Source organism: Thermobia domestica, chromosome 1 (genome assembly GCF_964235325.1).
Source record: "Thermobia domestica chromosome 1, izTheDome1.hap1.1, whole genome shotgun sequence".
Classification (NCBI taxonomy): domain Eukaryota; kingdom Metazoa; phylum Arthropoda; class Insecta; order Zygentoma; family Lepismatidae; genus Thermobia; species Thermobia domestica.
In genome coordinates, this window is record NC_137454.1 from 165582451 (window position 1) to 165604657 (window position 22207).

Below are 22207 nucleotides of genomic sequence, written 5' to 3' on the forward strand. Positions count from 1 at the left end.
TGTATCTCTATCTGCAACATGGATATCTAACTTATTAGTGTCTACGGGATAAAAACACAATTAACCTTTAGAAGCCCACAAGTGATTTTAACAAAATTATAGACTCTTATGTTGGGGCTCCTAATTACCCTCCTAATTACCACAAAGTCGCGATTCATACATCGTTGGAAAGCTTATAGACCACAGATTCCAACGAGATAATATTCATGCAACTCCCATCATATTCGTATGCTTCTAGATGAAAAATAAATAAATAAAATACAAAAAATGACTTTCTGGGACCCTGGCAACCCTTGCAGTCACCCTACGTTGACAAAATGATGCTAATGTGTAGACCAGACACATGTGACAATAATATAAAAGTGGTAGCCATTGGTGCAATATAAAGCGTAATGAATTTGTTTTATGTAGGAAATATTCTCAAAAAAAAAAAAATGTTATGCGCAGAAAAAAATAATTGAATATGACATTCTCTCCCCTTCCCCGCCATAGTACCATGTTCATATGCAAATCATTTTTGCTGCACACATCATATATAGGAACAAGAATTATGCTTCTAGAACAATTCAGTGAAAGATGTCTTGTCTTATATAGAAATGTCCTGAAAATAAATGTAAATTAGCCAAATTTGCCCCCCCCTCCACCCCTATAAGCAACAAGTACACATGCAGGTTATTATCACTTCATTGCTTCACGTACCAGTTTTTATGAGTGTACCACAAAGGGTGAAGGAATGGTCCCTCAAAACCTGATGAAAAAAATGTGATTTAAAAATTTAAGAAAAATGAACTTCACCCTCCCTCCCTCGGCCGTGGTACCCCCACATACATAAAATGCATCCTGCCGAAAAGCTTCATCTTTTAGGAATATATTGGTACCAAATCATCTTCCTACCTTAATTAGTGGCTGAGCTTATTGAGGTTTAAAGCCCCGACCTAGCAGTTGCGTCAATGGGCGTTTAAAGGTTAAGAATGCAGACAACCAATAGAACGTAACAAAGAAACTAAACTAAACTTACACATTCCGTGAACGGAGATCGGGAACCTCCTGATTTCTTTCTCCGGAATTAAACATTTGGATCAGGGTTGAAAAAAAACATGTTTTTTTTAAAAAAATCATAAAAAACGTTTTTTATGTTTAAAACATGTTTTTTTTTGTTTAAAACGTTTTTAACGTTTAAAACAAAGTACTTTGTTTTAAACAAGAAAAAAACATGTTTAAAACGTTTATTTTGTTTAAAACAATAATCTACATAAGCATATATATTACATTTTTACACTCTTAGGTACTACTTGCCATCTATATTCAACCGCTAGATCAAATTTCGGGAACTTCCCTAATCTCGATCCGCCCAAATGTTCAATTCCGGAGAAAAAATCGGGATTTTCCCGATTTCCGTTTACAGAATATGTAGTTTAGTTTCTTTGTGTTACGTTCTACTGGTCGTCTGCATTCTTCATCTTTAAACTCCCATTGACGCAACTGCTGTGTCAGGGCTTTAAACCTCAATGGCTCAGTCTTAAACCTCAAATTAAGGCTGGAAGATGGTTTTGGTACCAATTTATTCCTGAAAGATGCAACTTTCCTGGTGTGCATTTTATGTATGTGGGAGGAGGGTAAATATCGTGTTTTTTTTTTTTTTTGTTGTTGTTGTTGTTGTTGTTTTGTTTTCAACAGTTTTTTGGGGGCCGTTCCCCCTCTTGGGGGATAGATTCATAAAAATTGTTACATGAAGCAATGAAGTAGGTTACTACATGGTAATGTCGTGTATTTGTACCAGGGTTGGCTGGTTTAAACCAAAAAACGAAAAATGTTCCTAAAAGTGTAAGTGTTTGTAAAATCTTGATGAACACACGTTTGTGGGTTATCACGTTTCACTCCCGTATATTATTCGTATTATATTCAGACCTAAATTCCCCATTCATTACTCAAAAAGATTATACTGCATAAGCAAATATATATATATATATATATATATATATATATATATATAAAGTTTATAAATGTTTGTTTGTGATTTTTTTGTAGTTGTTATTATTGTTTTTATTTAATTGCAATCAAAGAAAAATTCTAAATATTGTTTCGTTTCAATGTTTACTATTGATAAAATACATCGAAATGCCGTACTTTTTGTGTGTGGGGGAGGGGGGTCAGACCCCACGAGAGACATTTAGTGAAATGAGAAGTCTCTTTGGTATTTATTTATGTATAAATGAGTCTGAGCCAAAGTGGACTCAAATAATTCGTATCTTTATTCACTTTTCTTACTAATATGCAAATTAAGTCGTTGTATTTCTTTAATTTGGACCAATAAAAGTTGCTGTTAACTAACTCGAACTAAATTAGTTCTTCTGTACTCCGTAGTACTTTGAAATTGTCCATATGTAATTCTGTATAATGGTTTCACTTGTGCAACTGTTTATCTTTTTGCCCTTCTGAAATGACTCTTGACAGTTATATTAAAAAGCATGTAAAGATCAGTACAACGTATTTTTATCAGGATTCCTTCGTGAGTGAGTCGGCAGACGTATCGCATTTGTGGCCAATTAGTCCTGGTTCCGAGTTCAAATGGAGGACAATTTCTCTCGGATGTAACTCGAGAAACGATTTTTATTCCGCTTTAAGCTTATGTGATCCCTTCCAGCATAACCCGGTAGTTGCATAATAACATCAAGGCGAAACAAACTTATTTCTGTCCATATATGATATGAATATATAGAGCAAATTATTTAAACCAAAAGAACCTGGTTTAAACCAAAAAAACGTTTTTTTTTTTTTGTTTTTTCAATAAAAACCATGGTTTTTGCCAACCCTGATTTGTACTTCTTGCTTATTATGGGGAGCAGGGAGGGGACAAAGTTAGCCAATTTTTGGAGTTTCAGTTTTTTGACGTAAATTACATTTATTTTTACAACAAACATCAATAGCTCAGTCCTTAATTAGGTCTAAGCTAGAAAGGTGATTTGGTACCAAAGTATTTTTGAGAGATAAAGCTTTCCGTCACTTGCATTTTATGTATATACGGGGTACGTATGTACCGCCGAGAGAGGGAGGATGAAGTTTTTTTTTTCATCATTTTTTTTTTCATCAGGTTTTGGCGGGTATTCCTCCCCTCTGTGTGGTACATCCATAAAAATTGGTATGTGAAGCAATGAAGTAGTCCCCTACATGATAGTAACCTGTATGTGTACTTGTTGTTTATAGAGGAAGAGGAGGTCAAATTTGGTTAATTTACATTTATTTTCGGGACGGTCCCGTATAACACAAGATATATTTCACTGAAGTGGTCTAGAAGCATAATTCTTGTTCGTATACATGATGTGTGCAGCAAAAATGATTTGCATATGGACGTGGTACTATAGTGGGGGAGGGGAGAGAATGTCTAATTCAATGAATGTTTTTCTGCGTATATTTTTTTAAAAAATATTTCCTACATAAAACGAATTCATTACGCAATGGCAGCAATGACTACCATTTCTTATATTATTGTAACAAGTATGTGGCCTACACATTAGCATCATTTTGTCAGCGCAGGTAACTGCAAGGGTTGCCAGGGCCCCGCAAAGTCAATATTTTCATATTTTTAATGATTTTTTATGTCTGTTCTTCTTCTACGAATACGGCGGGAATTTCACGCATATTATCTCGTTGGAATTTGTGGTCTATAAGCTTTTCAATGGTGTATATCTCATGAAATGTTCAAATACTTCACTTGAACTTCTGTTGGTTTAGTTATAAGCACACTGATGTGCAGAATTTCGTTCAGTAATTGCTGTTATGATAAGAATATAACTCTGCTTGTAATTTACTCCATGCACAAACCCTGCGGACGATGGGTTGTTTGTTAGAAAATTAAATTAGCTTCTTCAATCTGATATTTTAGTTGTTTTAAACATGTCCAACCAGCATCGAAAAAAAAACACGTTTAAAACAATTTGTTTAAAACGTTTAAAACAAACTGAATAAAACAACAGCCCTCGTTTTAAACATGTTTTAAACACTTGTTTTAAACATTTTGTTTTAAACATATCAACCCTGATTTGGATGGATCGAAATTAGGGAAGTTCCCGAAGTTTGGTCTCGCGGTTAGATGGCAAGCAATATTTATGAGAGTGTAAAAGTGTAATATAAATGTACATATCTTCTTAGATTTTTGTTTTAAAATAAACATTTTAAACGTGTTTTTTTGTTTGTTTGTTTGTTTGTTTGAAACAAAGTAATTTGTTTTAAACACTAAAAACATTTTAAACAAAAAAATATTTTAAACATAAAACGTTCTTTTTTTAAACATTTTTTTTTCAATCTTGGTTCTTTGATAACACTAATTGTTCCGCCCGACCTCTTGACTCGCTGTACACTATAGATTAAAATCATGCTTACTTGAAAGCTGTAATTGGTAACATATAACAAATTTATTTTTGAGTTTGTCCAGCAACCACCTCAAACTCCATATCTTATTTATGGAATTATTCAAGGACTGTAGAAATAATAGATCACCAGAAAGCAACGCATCAAAATAGATGTTAGCCCACAGAATGCATTAAATATTTTTGGTGTATGTACTGAATTGTATTACAGTGAAACCTCTACTAACGGACACCTCTATAAAGCGGACACCTCCCATAACGGACATATTTTGTAATCCCCAAACACTGTAATAGGAGAAAACATATTGGCAAACCTCTCTAAAGCGGACACTCTCTAGTACGGACACGGACAGTCTTTCTTGTCTTTTATAGGTATTATTTACCTCCGTATTACGGACACTTTCTCTAGAAACAAGTTGTAAAGTGCAGTAAAAATACACTTTTAGTAAACCATACGTATGTCACCAAGAAAGTAAGTGTGGGTGTGACAACATTTTGCTTCCTCAACTGTCTGTTCAGCAACCCAGAGGAAGGGTCTCTCTTTCACAACACTCTTATATCCTTTGGTTGCATTGCAGTCCCACCTAACCTGCTTCAGAAACAAAAGTGATTGACAGTTGCCCACTATTTGGAATGACACATAATTCTATTGTCCCGCTGGAATCTCTAACCAAACAGAAGACAAGTTTGGTATTTTTGACCATGGGTACGCATATTGTCTTTAAAAAAAAAAAAAAGTTATTGCTGGACTGCATTTAACTCACAAATTAAAGCAACACACCGAAAACGTAGTAAGTAGCGATAAGTGTAAAGCGCAGAGAACTATAACATTTTATTCCTATGTTGTGCCTTGAATTGGATGGCGCAAGGTAATGCAGGTACAGTAACATTTTGGTAATATTCATAAATACATGAGTCATGCAAAAAAAAAAAAAAAATATTACTGCACATTACCTTGTTTATTAATTTACGTAAGAAAATATTGAAACCTCTCTAAGGCGGACACCTCTCTATAGCGGACATTTTTTGATTCCCCACGGCTGTCCGCTTTAGGGAGGTTTCACTGTAGTAGACTTAAATTCGCTAGCGTTCATTGAGAAAAGTAAAGAAACTGCAGCAAGTTCGCCGCTGTTCCATGAGATGGCAGCAGTATCTTGTGGCTTGGAGAGTACTCTGGTCCCGTCTTGTGAAATCTCTTTACATTCTATTTCTTGCCGAGTTCCGAACGCAATGACAGGGGAAAAATCATTGCAAAGTATGAATAAAAAGAGTCCTCTCTCGATAACCATTACAAATGATTCCTCGAGGAGGAAATGGATGGAAGAAGGCAGTGGCGTCGGAAGTATTTTTCAACTGGTGGGGGGGCAAACTGCTGTCTAGAAAATAGACACGGGAATGTAACTTAGATAAGATAATACGAATACATGTTTGTAATGTAACAATAATTTGATTTGATTGGTTAATAATAATAATAATAATAATAATAATAATAATAATAATAATAATAATAATAATAATAATAATAATAATAATAATAATAATAATATAATGAAGCTATAAACAGTTTCGTGAGGGTGAAATTTCCATCTATTTGAGGCATCTTTGTTTACATCTTTAGATTAATTAATCCCGTGTCAGTTTTGTGCTAGATTTTGGTCTGGTGCAGAAATTTTCAACCACTGAAATCAGAATTATAAACACAAAATTGTAAAATATGTACTGCTCACAATGACTGTATGTAAGTACAAATTTTACCATTTTATATACTGGTACAAATTTTTAACTGTATTGGACATGGTCACACGGACACTATTAAAGAATCTTAAAGCTACTTAAATCACTTGGAAATGAGGAAATTAAAATTATATTTTTAAAAATCCAGTTCTGGTGTTGCAGTATACTGTAATATTAGAAATGGCTATTTAGAACTACAAACTTTGTAGCACTTATAGTAGAAAGCAGGGTGGAAAAAAATCATGATTTTTTTTAATAAAATTCATTTTTGTTGATTTTTTTGATTTAAATCGATTTTTTTGATTTAAATCAAATCTTTCTCTTCGTATAATACAAGTCGCGAACTGGAGAAAAAACATTAGGAATTAATATTAAATGACAATTATGCCATTTAAGTGAAAGTATTTTGGTTTAATTTCGAATTAATCCTCAATCGTTAACCTATTTCAATCCGAAACAATATTTCTTAAGCATTAAGGAAAAAACGTACAGCAACGTTTATCAACATGACACTTTTCTTTTCACGAAAGTTCCTGATATTTGGCAGGGGTATATTTTTTAAAACATCGAAACTACCCAGCGGCACAAAATACATCTAAAGTACATAAATTTCGCCCAAAATTAACTGTTTAACTCTATGGCCTATGGAACCCGGAGGTTCATTGCCGCGTTCACGGAAACTCTCCACTGACTTCTATCCTTAACCAACTGGATCCAGTTTCTACTTTGTATTCCTATTTCTGCGAGATCCATCTTAATATTGTCATCCCATCTGCGCCTAGATCTTCCTAATGGTCGTTTTCCGATTGGTCTTCCAGTTAAGAATTTGAAAGTGTTCCTATTTTCTTCCATCCTGGCTACATGACCTGCCCACCTGAGTCTCCTAGACTTGATGACCCTAGCAATGTTTGGTAAACCGTAAAAATTAAGTAGTTCCTCGTTATGAAGTCTCCCCCATTCCCGCTCCTCTTGGGTCTGAATATTCGTCTCAAGATCTTGTTCTCAAATACTTTCAGTCTACGTTCTTCCCTCAAAGTAAGCGACCATGTTTCGCAACCATACAGAAGCAGGGTGTCTACCAGTCAGGGAAAGTCAGGGAATTTGCAGGGTCAGGGAAAATGTCAGGGAATTTCATTGTGTATCAGGGAAAAATCTTTCCCAGGCTGTGAGGGGTGAAGAAATGCCACTAAAATAGTCATAAATTACAGGTAAATGAATTGGTTCGTTTGTACGTTTGTAGAATATTGTATAAGCATATAAACAATGGTGAAAACTTCCAGTTCACTTTAAATATAAGTTAGGGGCGCGGTGGCTCACTGGTAGAGCGTTCACCTCCGGTACTTGGGTTCCCTGGTTCGATCCCAGCTTGCACCGTGTGAACTTTGTGGTGGACAAACACCGTGGTCGTGGGTTTTCTCGGGGTTCTCCCGTTTCCTCCCACTTTCTTCATTTCATTCATTACTCATCATCACCGTCTCCTTTAGCCTAACCGGCATAACCGTGGGACGTAAAACTGAAAGATTTCATTTTCATGATTTAAATATAAGTTACTTTTCATGAGTTACTAAGAAAAAAAGAATGACAGAGTCAGGGAAAATTATAATTTTGTCAGGGAAAGTCAAGGAATTTGATTATGCTTGCTTGCTAGACACCCTGAGAACAACAAGCATATATATTTTAATCTTCAAATTCCTGGACAGAATTCGTGACTACAAGAGATTTTGAACTGAATAATAACACGAATCCCCTGCTTTTAGTCGACATTTAATTTCTTCGTAGATATCGTTTTCGTCTGTTAATATTGATCCTAGATATTTGAAAGAATCCACTTTATCAAAAGTATTATTCGATATTTTAACGCATCCAAAATTTGCCGTATTACGATCCCGAGGAACTTCGTTCTATGTATGTAGTACATAAATTTCGCCTAAAGTTTTATTTATTTATTTATTTATTGTTTCGGAAAGAGGATCGGGCCCCTCTAAATACGCCCCTATTATCTGGAAACAAACAAATAGACGTGGACATAAAAGAATTTTTGTCTTAAATGTCGATGGTGATTTCTCCGTTGGAATAGTTAACGATTTAAAAACCCTATGTTACGAAGACAAGAAAGCAGGATTCTCCCGTTACCCGTTCAAAACGGGAATTTTCCTAATCATCCTCTGCATGATACTCGTTTTCATACTGTGTTGTACATACATTTGAGTCTCATTGTATTATGATTATTATCTTCCATAATCGAAATAACAGAACAGAAACGGGATTTTACTTATTTTCACTTTAAATTAATTTATTTCGAAATTTGATTTAAATCAACGATTTTTATTTAAAAAATCAAGTGATTTAAATCTTGATTAAAATCGTGATTTAAATCAGACTGATTTAAATCAATCCACCCTGGTAGAAAGTAACTTGTACATTATAAAACAGACTACATAATTAAGTAAAAAATAAGAAAAAAATATTTTTTCTACGTATTTGACTTAGTACCAGAAATGGAAAAACGGAATTTTCATTAAAGACTTCATAAAATTTATATAGAAAATTCAATTACACTAATTATCCAGAGTTATTTGTATTTTTTACTACACTTACTTCAGTATATCCAGTTTGTTATTACTGGATATACCAGCACATAGAGCTCCTTCACAAAGTTTCTTCTAGAGTTTTATGACTTGTTTGAGGCCTGGCTGATTGAAACGACGCTGTACTTCATGCAACAAATAGTCAATGATTTCAAAGTACATTTTTCGAAGATCTGATACAGGTTTTAGGGTAGCTGCTATAGAAGGATTATCAGTCTCCTCCAACCTAATGGGTGTTGTCTTTGATCTTGATGAAGTGGACAATTTTAGGTGTACTGTGTCTGCATTTTCCTTTGCTTCCTTATAGATGTTTTCAAATGCACTGTCCGTTTGTAGGTTTCTCAGAGTGTTGCTGCTCTTTTAGCTCCAGAATCAGAAGCTTCAGAATTTTGAAGCACTTTCGCCAGTAGTCCGCAAGGTACAAAAGCTCGTATACTGACTATCAGAAAAAATATCATTCCGAATGTATTCATTCTTTTTAAATGCCCTTTTAGAATTACTTTTTGATCATCGTTTGGAACACTTGTATTACTGATGATTCTTTTCGAACGTGATTTGAATTCGTTTGTAGTAGATTGAAATCTGATTAGAGATTTTCGCCTAACACACCAGCGAGTAGGACAAACAGGCAACAAATGTTTAGGATTATTTTCGTTGATAGTTTTACAGGGTTCAAGAACAATGTCGGCGTGCGTATGTTGTCTATCGTTTTGCAGAATCCAGGTTGATGTTTCAAACGTCTTTCACTATGGCCCGCACGTCCCACAAAGACTCGCATTTTCGTACTACTTCCTGCAATGGAAGATTACTGCAATACAGCTTTCGGATGTTGAGTCGAAGTTATCTTCTGCACACAATTCACTCGTCCTGACATGATAGCTGCACCATCATGACACTATTCGTGTATATTTTCTGCATTCAGGTTAGGTTTCGTTAGAATATCGTTAGAAAAATTCTAAATATCATAGTCTCTCGAAAAATGTTCCTTATAGCCATAATAATTACGCTCTCCCAAAGTAAACCTCCACCGAGGAATGCAAAATAACATACCATTTTTGAAGGTGGTTTTATCGAAAAAGCAGGGTTTATGTAGTGGTTTTGTGTTGGTACAGTTACTCTTAATCAGCACCCTATACCTTGAAAAAATCTAAATAGTCTACGGTCTCTTCCCAATAATTACCTAGAAGAACGCCATACGACCTAGAAGTATATCAAACCAACGTTGTGGATTTGTATAAAGGACAGATAAACATTCATATTTATATACTATAGGATAACAACTACTCCAATAATGAACGTCGTAAACATGCATTTTGTAAAATGCATACCTGGTTGTAACTCCTTGGGAAGTGTTCCAAGTAACTGAAATCAGGTAACAGTGATAAAACATATACACGTAAAAATGTCTTTGTAAATAAGTTAAATTTCCAGTTAAATCACAAGTTATGAGTCTTGGATTTAAACATAAATACAATAACTGACCGAATCTCATGTTAATAGCTTGATATGAGATTCTTTAAACTAATGCGTAGTTCCATGCAGCAGAACAATTATAAACTGTATTTTTTATAATTTTAACAAAGATTCTGTGGAACAAGCCTGTCTAGATATTAAATAATATATTTGGAATTTCAAATAATTGATCGAATCACTTCTGTGCCAGAAAACATTCACTTGACAAGAACACAAGTAAATTTTAATGTATTTGTTCCATTTGAGATCCATGTTTATAATGCGCCATGTACAAACACTTGTTATAAGTCCTTATAATAAGAGATAATATTTACAATTAAATTTAATGTTTCAACTCAATAATTTGCTTTTTGTGTTAATGCTTGGTAAATATTTGAATCATTTAAGAAAATTAAATGAACTTCATTTGTTTAAATTGCTATTAATTTCTTTGCACTTGATTATTTATTTTCCGGGAGTTCTCCAGTTAACAAACAGAAATGGACGCTCTTACATTTTAGATTATACTCTTATATTGATTCCTTGCAATTTTCGCATAACACTTCAAGTGATGAGTAGAAGGGTTTAATGTTCTTATTGCCTTAAAATTAAGATCAGGAATATCTCGCATAAAGCGGTATTGAGCAACTCAGGTTATGCTACAACAAGGGTTTTATCATTACGCATACACGGTGTGTTCCGTCAAGTGCCGGGGCTACCTCGAAATACAAGTAATATACTTAACGATGCCAGAAAAGTTTACCTACATACTTCCTTTTCCATGTCACACACCCGCAAGACCGGTCGTAGAGGTTCTGATACGCCCCAGGAAAGTTGTTTACTGAACCGTTCAGCAACGCCGTCACATTCTTTTGAATCTATGCAACATTCTCAAAACACTCCCCCTTGAGGGCAGATTATAGCTTACAGAAGATCACGATGTCCGCTTGGACCAAATCACGCAAATACGAAGATATTCAAGGACTGTGACACATGTTTTGACTGAAATCTGTCGCAGAATAAAACTTGTGTATGCAGGTGCTAAATCATGTCCATATGCATTCTGAATCATTCTACACGTTTCAGTGGCGGTTTTACAGCATTTAACTTGGTTACCGCATAAAACTTGATTACAGCACATTGCTCCATTCTCTTAACACTGAAACGAATACAGAAACACTAACAACACATAAAGAAACAATGAATATAGAATGTAACAACGGTGTAGTACAGATTTTAGTGGACGATTTCCCTCGGGCGTTACACAGCTTCTACGACTTGTCCCGCGAATAAGTGTCGCGAGAGAGATGTATCTACGTGACAGGGGGGGAAAAAAACTAAAGGTAAGTATTTTAAGTATTGTTAAGTATTTTATTTCGAGGTAGTCCCGGAACTCGTTAAATACATTTGTAGATTTGTCAATTAATTTGTTTTAAAATAGCCAAATAAAAGCTGTAAATGGTATGTATTATTGATGGAAATACTGTAAAGTCGAGTCAAGTAGTATTAGTTTGTGATTTGACGATATTCACTGTACAATTGAAGACTGGGAACTAGTCGCTCAATGGTAAGAAGGTTGCAAGCCAAGCAGGTATTTGGCTTCGGATCATGAGGCTAAATCCATTGTAAGTTAGAGTCCCATTGAAGAGCTCAGTAGTTCTTAACTGTACTCGAAGTTTCTATATTTGTATTCCTATTGTGTTCAATTAAGTACAATATTGAAAAATAAAGAAAAAAAGGATTAATCAGAAGACCATGCAGACATGAGTCCCGCTTGGGACGAACTGTGAAGATGAAGAAAAAGAATGGTTATCTGCGGTGTGAGGGATCCCTGGTTCAATAGTGCGAACGTCTCTTGAAAGCAGTTAACCGCGTTATACAAGACATTCCTGTAATCGAATGCTAACTTGACAAAGTACTAATAATTATAACGACGAAAAACAACTAATATTCATAATCAGAATTTTATATTGTCTTTACTATTTAATTAGTTCATAGATATTCTTCTTGGTTTCTGAATGTGATAATTTATTATTTTTGATCTCTAATTAATCAACTGTGAGAAATTATGTTTTCAATATTCAAGTAATCTTATAGTAACGCAAAATGATGTTTTCAGTATCTAAAGTCATTATTCTTGTTAGGTATATTCATTTATTAGAACTAGATAATTCATCGTTAATCCACCAGATATTATTACAAATAGACCACTTTTTGATCTTCAAGTAATCTTATATTAGAATAAAAGAATGTTTCGTTCTTGGTATCTAAGTCATCATCACCATTACAATATGATAATTTATGACTTTTGGTGTCCAAAATATTGTATGAGCTGTTTAGTTTCTCCACCAACTAACATTCGGTTACACCAGTGCTATTCAACCTTTTTTTTTTTTTTTCTCGCGTACCTCTAGACACAGTTCGCCATCCGATTGTGTGCCCCTGAGGCTGTTTAAAAGAAATTAAATCGGAATTGGCTTATTAAACTTAATACACATGTTCTGTTGATTAAAAAGGGGAGCAAATAGAGACCCAACAAAAGGACAATCAGTGTGCCTAATCAAAAGACTATTTACAGGGGGATAAAATGCACATCCGAAAAAAAAAAAAAAAACAACATGAGAAATTTCAAAACATATGAGAGACATCCAGTTCTACTGAGGGAAATTTTCCCCTTATTCTCCCTGGTAATTCCCACACTGAGGACATTGTTAAAAATTCAAAAACTAAAAGTAACTTTAGAACTAATCTGTTAATGAGATGACTGAACTTGTTTCCGGGACGCCAACTCTTCGATTCTTGGTCGAACCTTCGAGAGTGCGAGCATAAGAGCTGAATCTGGATTCAAGCAATTCCTGTGCTTCGTTTTTATCGATAGTAATGCAGAGAAACCCTATTCACACAAACATGTTGATGGAAATGGAAGAAGTTCTGAAATAGCACTGTCACTATTTTCATTGTACTCTTTTCGAGCATAAATCGAAAAGGCACAAATTGACAAGTTGTCGATTTTCATTTGCGGTAAACTGTCAACAGATATTTCCAGCAGACCCCCTGAAGCAGCATTACGTACCCTAAAAAACATCTTCACGTACCCCCGGCTGAATAGCACTGGGTTACACAAATAGTAATGCTCAAATCTGGTTACGGGCGTTGTCCTAATAATGAACAGCAAAACACGTCTACCGTTCAGTATCATAAGTATTCATTTTGAAATAATTAAATTGAATTGGAACAATACAGATTACTTTGCAATTAAATCGTAAACAATACATAGGCCTATTCAAGTTGTGAGTAAATCGTCATAAGTTTTAAATCGGCGCATTACCTGTATATTAGTGACATCTATAGAGCAGATAACAACATCTACTAGCGTGAGCATTTACTGTTTGGTATTATAATTATTTACTGTTCACTTGTTACTACTTTATTGCTATTGCTATCCATTACAAAAATATACGTGAGATCATAAAGTATTAGTGTAATTTTCTGCGTTATTGCTATCCATTACAAAAAAATATACGTGAGATTATAAAATATTAATGTAATTTTATGCTTTGTGTATAAATATTTGTAGTTACTAATCTATTAGGATTACCTAACATGTCGTAAAACATCATTAAACTATGTCTCGATTTTAAATATGACATTAAAACAGGAAGAACTTTACACACAAGCACTGTACAGCTGCTTCTAATCTATGGTCTTTAGTTGGCCATGCATGAAGTTAAGGAGTTCCATGTTTCGTACTAGAGAGAAACAATTGACAAATCATTGGCGACACATCATGGTATGCAGTGTGGCAATAAGGAAGTATTCCCAGGCTCTCTCAATGTGGATATTTGTAGCTGGCTACTCTCTTTTCTACTTAGGCTTTATGCCAAGAACTTGTGTTTACGACAAAGTAAACAGGAACCAAGTAACACATCTTCCCTCCTGCACCTTCATTCCGTTTTTGTTACGCATTCCAACGTTTCGTCATTTCACGCACATTTCGCAGATTTTTTTTTTCAGTGTTAATCCATTACGGAAGAATTTTATGCTCTGTATTTAATAGCAAAATTATTATAATAAAAAAGAGAGAAAGAGAAGTACGGCACATTGTACTAAATTTCCTCGTTCCAATTTCTTCAATGAAATCATATCATGCTGCAGTTATTATTGAATTATTAGTTATTTAGAAGATGTGAAAAAATATATATAATAGGAAATAGGAGAATTTCCGGGCATTGTAAGAAAACTCACCCCCCCCCCCAAGAATAAACTATTCCTTCTACTGTAAATCTCTTCCGTGGAAAATGACTTATGTATACTATAGAATTGGTAACGAAATGTTTGTTTATTAAATATAAATAAAATTCCACGAGTTGTGTTTGAGATATTGTCCTTGGATAAACTCACATCCTAGAATAAACTATTTCTTGTGGATTACATGTGGAAAATAAATTAATACAATATTAAAGGGCTATAACGAAGTGTTTATTTATAAAATATGAACAAAAATCGTCTGTCATTTTTGAATTAAAAAAAACACTCCAGCAGTAAACTACCTCATGTATATTTTATAATGAGAAATGACTAATGGCATATTGTAGGATTGTTGATGAAATACTTCTTTGTGAAATACGAACACAATTGCATGAGTCGTGTTTGAGAAAACCGTCCGAAAAAAAATCACCTCCAAGATATAACTATCCCTTGTGGATTATTTCATAAGAAATCAATTATACCACATTGTAGGATTAAGAATTAAATAGATATATTTATGAAACATAAATAAAATTGCCTGAGTTGTTATTGAGAAAATAATCCCAAAAATCACCTCTAAAGGGTAAACTACCCCTTCTGTACTATTCTCCAAAAAATGATTTATACCATATCCTAGGATTGTTAATGAAACCTTGATTTATGAAATATAAACAAAATCATTAGAGCAGTTTGTGATGGAGAGAATATGTGCATGGGAAATATTTGAATCTGTTTTCCCCGTAGGGAACGAATTTCAGAGAAACTGTAATGATAATAATCCATAATATACTCTACTTTTAGCATTAATTTTGAAACACCCTATCTTTATAGAATAACAACTTTAATCAAAATGACATTATAAAAACCTACCTTGAAGTAGATACTATATTCCAAAAGTTGTTTCAGACGGGTCAGACGTATTTCCAACCCCAAAAACTATGGATTCGATACTATTCTCAGTAATTTTGGATACTTTATTTTTCACCCTTTCTCACTTACCATACTGATGAGGGCTGAACATGGGGCTTAAATTAACGTTTAATAGGTCTCTTTCTTTCTTTCTTTCTTGTTTTGTTCTAATCAGCAATTGGAGAACTTTTCTTTAAATCTGTTTTCGAAAATTTGACTAAGTTCAAGCTCCACTTTTGGTACTTATAATATTTCATAAGCACTTATTAAGTTCTATTAGAATGTTAAGTTCGGATGATTTCATGGATCGAGAACGATGTACCGGTAATTATACATACTAACCTTGTGATTCACATTTTTTTTTTTTTTTTAACAAATCAAACGAAAGATGAAAATATTGGAACTATCTAGTTTCGAAGAATGTATAAAAATTTTCGGTCTATAATGTCGTTTACTTAATAGTAACCATGACTGATTTCCTACACTAATAGAATCTGTGGGCCAATTCTATAAAACATATCAAACTTATACCTTGCTGCCCAAACATCTGGGTTATAAGTAGAGTATTGACACATGTGTGTGCTATAGACCAGAGGTTTTCAAGTGCTAGTCATTATCATCGTCATCATCATCATCATAGGTATTCTGCCATTACTTGCAGGTCACTTGCCGCAACTAAGGAACTTCCATACTCCACGGTCTTCCGCTAACCTTTTAGTCTTCACGTATGATTTTTCTGTGTTGATGTCGTCCATCAATTGTAGTCTCCCTCGTCCCCTCCCTCTCTTTCCTGCCACCATATCCTCTAACACGTCCCTCATGATATAGTTCCTTCTTAGCCGATGCTCCAACCAGTTTTTGTCCCTCTTCTCAATAATATTTAAAACTATTCTTTTCTCCCACCCTGTTTTCAGCTCGACTCAACTAATTTTCTCCATTCTTCCCCACACCCACATTTCGGAAGCTTCCAGTCGTTTTTAATCATTTTTGCGTAATGTTCATGTTTCTTTCCCATATAGCACAATACTCCACACGAAGCATTTTATGAGTCTTTTCTCAGTTCTTTATTCAAGGACCTAGAAAATAGATTTTTCTTCGTCCTAAAAGTTTCTTTCGCCATTCCTATCCTTGCTTTCATTTTACATTTGTACTTCATATCACTAGTAATACTGTTCAGATATCGGGAACTAGTCACCTGTTCTATTTTCTCTCCTCCTATTTCTATATTTGACAAAGATCGCTTCGTTCCAATTACTATAGCTTTTGTCATTCTAATATTTATTCTCATCCCATATTCTTTGCAGCCCTTCCTAAAGTTTTCTAACATCTTATTTTCTTTTCAGATTCCGATACAAGTGCCACATCATCTGCAAACCGTATACATCTAATAAATGTACCACATACTGAAATACAGTCAGTAAAAGTATTTTGACGCTCCTCATTAAAAAAAAAAAAAAAGTCTCAGAAGTAAGTAAGTAAATCCCACTAAAATGAACCTCCTTTTAAATTATCTTCTAGTAATTTCCCAATTTTCTTCGTAGAGTGCACTTAGCGCCCGTAGATTTAGCGCCCACATATAATATCGTATACTTAGCGCCCAGAAAATATTTGATGCTTATCAGTGTGCTAGGGTTGACCAAAGAGAGAACTAGTTTATATGTATAAATGTATTTTCGTACTCAAATCATCTATTCCAACCCTCTCTTTTGATGACTAAAGAACAAAATTTTTTCATTTGAAAGATCCTGCTATACTCCCTGCATAATTGTCATGTCACTTGTAAAACCCCTTAGGCACGTTGAAAGAAATGTGTTCTTTTCTTCCTCTTCTATTCATCACCGTCAGCTCTAACACTCTGACTTTTCATGTACATCTGTAATTACGTACAATTTAATTACGACTTAAGAGTATTACCAAATCACCTATGAGATTTTCATATATGGATGTGAATTCATGTGCCAGCGTTATTTTAAAATTTGTATAGTTTTAAATAATAATAATTACACGCACCTTAATGCAAATACTACTGCATGGAAAACAGCAATTATTTATGCACATTGCATAACTTCATTTCCTATCGTAAATACAGGGTGTCAAAAAATTCAAATGCCAAAATTTGCTGGGTAATTCTTTATATCAAATGAAAATAAAACGTTCTAATGAACATGTGTCAAGTGTTATAAGCCGCCCTAAACGCAATCAATCACATTTTAAACCCTAGTTTAAAAATAATGGAACATATCGTAAGTAGTTAAAGAAATTCGGCAAGAACTAGTATTTCCTCTATCTAAATATCCATACAAGGATACACTTTTAACCCTAGGACCACGGGCGGCGATTAGGGGGGCAAAAGGGGGGCAGTTGCCCCTCCACTTTTTGAAATGACCCATTAATGTATATAGTTTCATTTGGAAATATAAAGTTTTGTATGTATTATTGGTTCATAGAATACAAATGGTGCCATAAAATATTTGCCGTTCCATGAGTACGTATTGGTTATCTTTCCGTGAAGTTAAGAAAGCTACAGAAATTGCGTTTTAAAAATGCCACTAAAAATGGCCCAAAAATTAAGCTGTTGGAGCGAGACAATTCGAGCGTACTTTCATTTCATCTTACAAGGGCTCGATACGAAATCCTAACTAAACGAACCAATATATGTTCCAGTAAAATTGTTTAGAATGATCGAGCCCCTGGTGTGATGACCACAGTATTTCATGTCACGGACCCCCCCCTTCACGAAATCCTGGCTACGTACCTGACCCAGGTCTCCCACGTCAAAGGTGCGTACGTTAACCGCTTAGCCACGAAGGAGCTCAGTAAGGAATATATAATTTTGCAGTGTAATATACAAGTTTAGGGGTGTACATATACAGTTTTGTTATACAATTAAATTTACTAAATTCAACATAATTCTAGGTTTTAGGATTATTTTGTATAACTGGAATGTGGAGTGACTAAGTATTGTTGAGTTTTGATGTATTCCAAGAAAATGAAAACTGTATCTAATGGCAACGAACATGTTTCGGGAAGCTGCAAAAGTATTTCTTTGAATGTCGTAGCATATGCTTGTAGTATTCACTGTCTTTCTAAGTGTAATAACACATATAATAACATGCGTGGAATTAAAAATATAAGTTGTTCATTAATTTCCAGTTTCAATATAACTTTTGCAGAACAAGCCTTATTATCCATTACTATGATTATTTGATTAATATCATCCTTTCTATTTATTTGTTTTGCAAATTTGTTATTAAATAGGTCCCTAATCTGATCACACAATTTTCCAGACAGAATTTTAAGATGCATGATTTTATGATTTTTTGATTTCAGGAGCAAGGAATCAGATCTCTTCTTACACCTTCGTTGTAGAAGAGTACAAAGAGTTAGTATCTCGTGTTGCTCTTGTCAATTTACGTAACAAAATATGAAACAAGATATACGGTATTTTAACTGAAAAAGATACTTATACAGTTATATAGCCTTTAGTCTATATAACAGTCTCCTAATAGTTATACAGCCTTTAGTCTAACAAAGTGTTACAAGCAACCAGGAAAAATAACATTGACATACAAATACTATATTCAGATCATGTCTTGCCTCCCCACTTTTAACGTCCAACCGCCGCCACTGCCTAGGACTACCAGGTGGGTCCATTGCACTCGTACGCATACTTTCTTTAATAATTACTAAGGCTTAGTAAGTATTGAGATTCTATGACATTTCCCTGGTTGTGTTCTTGTATTATGTTATATAAGTATTTTTTTTTTCATTTCCGTGAGTTAAGTGATAGTTTTTAAAATTTATAGCATTGGGTACCGAGTGGGTCCATTAAACTCGAGCCTTAATGAAGAAATATGAGATAGATTCAGAATAGATTGAGATTGTGGCTCGTAGCGGAGTGAACGTTCTGATCATGTTCTAACTGTCCCAATGAAGTCAGATATAACATATTGCAACTTTATATGTTATTATTTGGTTTGATTGATTTAATTATTTGCAATTTTGCTTATTTTAGTAGCAGCTTTTCTTTATTTATTCACTTATATAAGTCCATTGTCAGAAGCATAATAGTTGCTTTTGTCTATCAAACTGTATTAATTTTTCCATTGTATGCAGTTGCGTATCCAGGGGGAGTTTCCCGGGATATGAACTCCCAAGAACCAAAATTTTAAAAAGTTGCTAGAATAAAATCTAAATTTGCGCTTTCAGTCTCCACATTAACAAAAAAGTTTTCCGGAGTAGGACACTGACCCCCCCGAATACAAATCCTGGCTTTGCCACTGATTGTATGTAAAGTTTTGTTTATTGTTAGTGTGTTTTGATCATTGCACGTGATAGACAAACCACTTTGGTCACTCAATGCTCTCCCACCAGGAATCGAACCTTGAACCTCATACGCCAAAAGTTTGCGTGCTTGCCACTAGACCAGCGGGGAGGGATAAAACAAACAAATATTGGAATATGTAAATTAAATTCACAACCAGACGTGGCTAGTGAGGGAAGTCGTAAGCCAAAGCGTTCCAGACAAGTCACACGAACACGAAGTACATACTCCAGCAGTTGGGATTGGCGAATTTTTACAGGGAGAATGAGAAAGTCCGATTTCTATGGAATGGTGGACGGATTTGTTTTCCTTCTCTCTGACAAGGGTCAGAAGGGATGGATTACTTACAGCAAATCGTATCAGAAGAAACTGAAGAATTTCTAATTTATTTTGATCAACATTACGTATCAGGTAGTCTCTAAAGTATGCGACTTTCATCTTATGGTGATCTTACGATTCGATTTCTTTGCTAGCCTCTTTTGTTTCCTCGCAACATACCCGTTCATATAGCAACATTACAGAAAGAGACACGAACGAGTAAATTGACAGAAGCTTCGAATTTGAAATTCCAAAAGGTTGAACCTGTTCATCCTTCCTTGTGGATGGACATTGCAAAAGGATGAGGACATGGTTTCAACTGCATCGAACAAGAGTAGCGAGATGAATTACCGAAGAAGAGGATAAAATGGAAGACAATTAACCTTCAAATGCGCTTGTTCAACTTATTGATGGATTATTCTCAAGGAAACACCATACTCGTTCAATATCTGATTGGAATTGATTACTGCATAAGGCTGTAACTTTAGGGTATGTGTACAATAAGGTTCGTAGAGCGATTAACTTATTGGTTCGTAAAGTAACGTTCTTTTTATTATAGAACGTCACGTTGTTTTTCAGTGCTTGTAGTGTATGATATAAATTGCTTAACTATATACATTTATATTACGCATAAAGTTGTGAAATATGTATCAGACTTAATGCGGCTAGCTTGTTAGATGTTTTTTTTTCTGAAACTGTGTAATACCATATGATAATTTGACTTTTTCTTTTTTGGTATCGAAACCGATGTTGTTATATAGTCAGAGTTACCATATGTCAGGTTTTTACCGGGACAGTCCCGGTTTGAAAGCTCTTGAAATGAAATGAAACCTTGAGTAGGATAGAGAAGACGGTGATTGTGAGAATGAATGAAATGGCGGAATGAAGAAAGTGAGAGAAAACGAGAGAACTCCGAGTTTATCCATGCACGCAGCGTCTGACTACCACAAAGCCCATTTGACGCAAGATGGGATAAAACCAGGGATCCCATGAACCAGATGTGAGTGTTTCTACCACTGAACCATTGTGACCTCCATGAAGACTCTTATCTCGGTGTTTCGCCAGTTTACATTTTGTCCCGGTTCTCAGTCGTGAGAATATGTTCACCGTTTTTTGTATGCCTTATCTTCATTGCGGTATTCTAGATTACGTCTGTTTTACATAGTTTTCACATTAAAAGCTAAATATGTAACCTTAGTGTATAGTACATTTAAATATTGTAGAGCATTATATATATATATATATATATATATATATATATATATATATATATATATATATATATATATATATATATATATATATATATATATATATATATATATATATATATATATATATATATAACTACTTTTCTGCGTTTCACCCTTTCACCCCCCGGAGGTTATGATTCATTGAAGCGTCATAATCAGTGCTATTGGCTGGTCTCTCTGTCTCTCTCTCGCTCTCTCTCTCCCTCTTCATAACAGTTTTACTTAGTGGACGCTAAGTACACGAAACATGGATGTAAGAAAATAACAGGAATTAACGACCTGTGGAAAGAGTGGTAAAATGAACTGGACATCCCTGATTGTGAGATAAAATCAATATAAAATTCCTTCTGTGAGCCAGAAACACTGGGCGCTAAGTCTACGGGCGGGGGAACGGACAGAATGGCAGGAGGACAAAATGGCAGGGGACATAATGGCAGGAAATAATGGCAGGCGGACAAAATGGCAGAGGACGAAATGGCAGGCGGACGAAATGGCAGGGGACAAAATGGCAGGCGGACGAAATGGCAGAGGACGAAATGGCAGGAGGACAGAATGGCAGGAAGTTAATTTGAATTGTCGGATTTTAAACTATTTTGTTTCTTGCTTGATAAATGAAGATTTCAACATAAATTTTCGATTTATTCATTATGTTCCAAAATTCGAACTGCTAATAATATTTCAATTCTAATTAACAGTTATTTACAAACATCTTACTATTGCAAGCTTTCTATTCATACCAGCAGTGTCTTAATGAACGAAATTAGTTTTAGTCGTTTTCTTTTTTATATATTTTATTTAAGATCTTTTCGGGTATTACTAGAAGGAAACAGCTTTTATCTTTATTTCTCACTGTGATCTGTATATGCTCAAGTGAAGACAAACAGTTTCAAAAGTTATTGAGGTTATTTGCAAAACATTTTAAGTAAAAAGCACAAAAAAAGATGGGAAAATAATACATCCTCCATATTAACTTGCGAATAAACTAACCTCGGTATTGTACAAAGGATCAGATAC

General features: G+C 34.5%; 1 protein-coding gene across 2 annotated transcripts in view; it reads right to left on the minus strand.

The window, feature by feature from the left end:
• LOC145690689 (uncharacterized) overlaps positions 1-22207 on the minus strand; it is a 119383-nt gene that overhangs the window by 28020 nt on the left and 69156 nt on the right. The window lies entirely within an intron of this gene.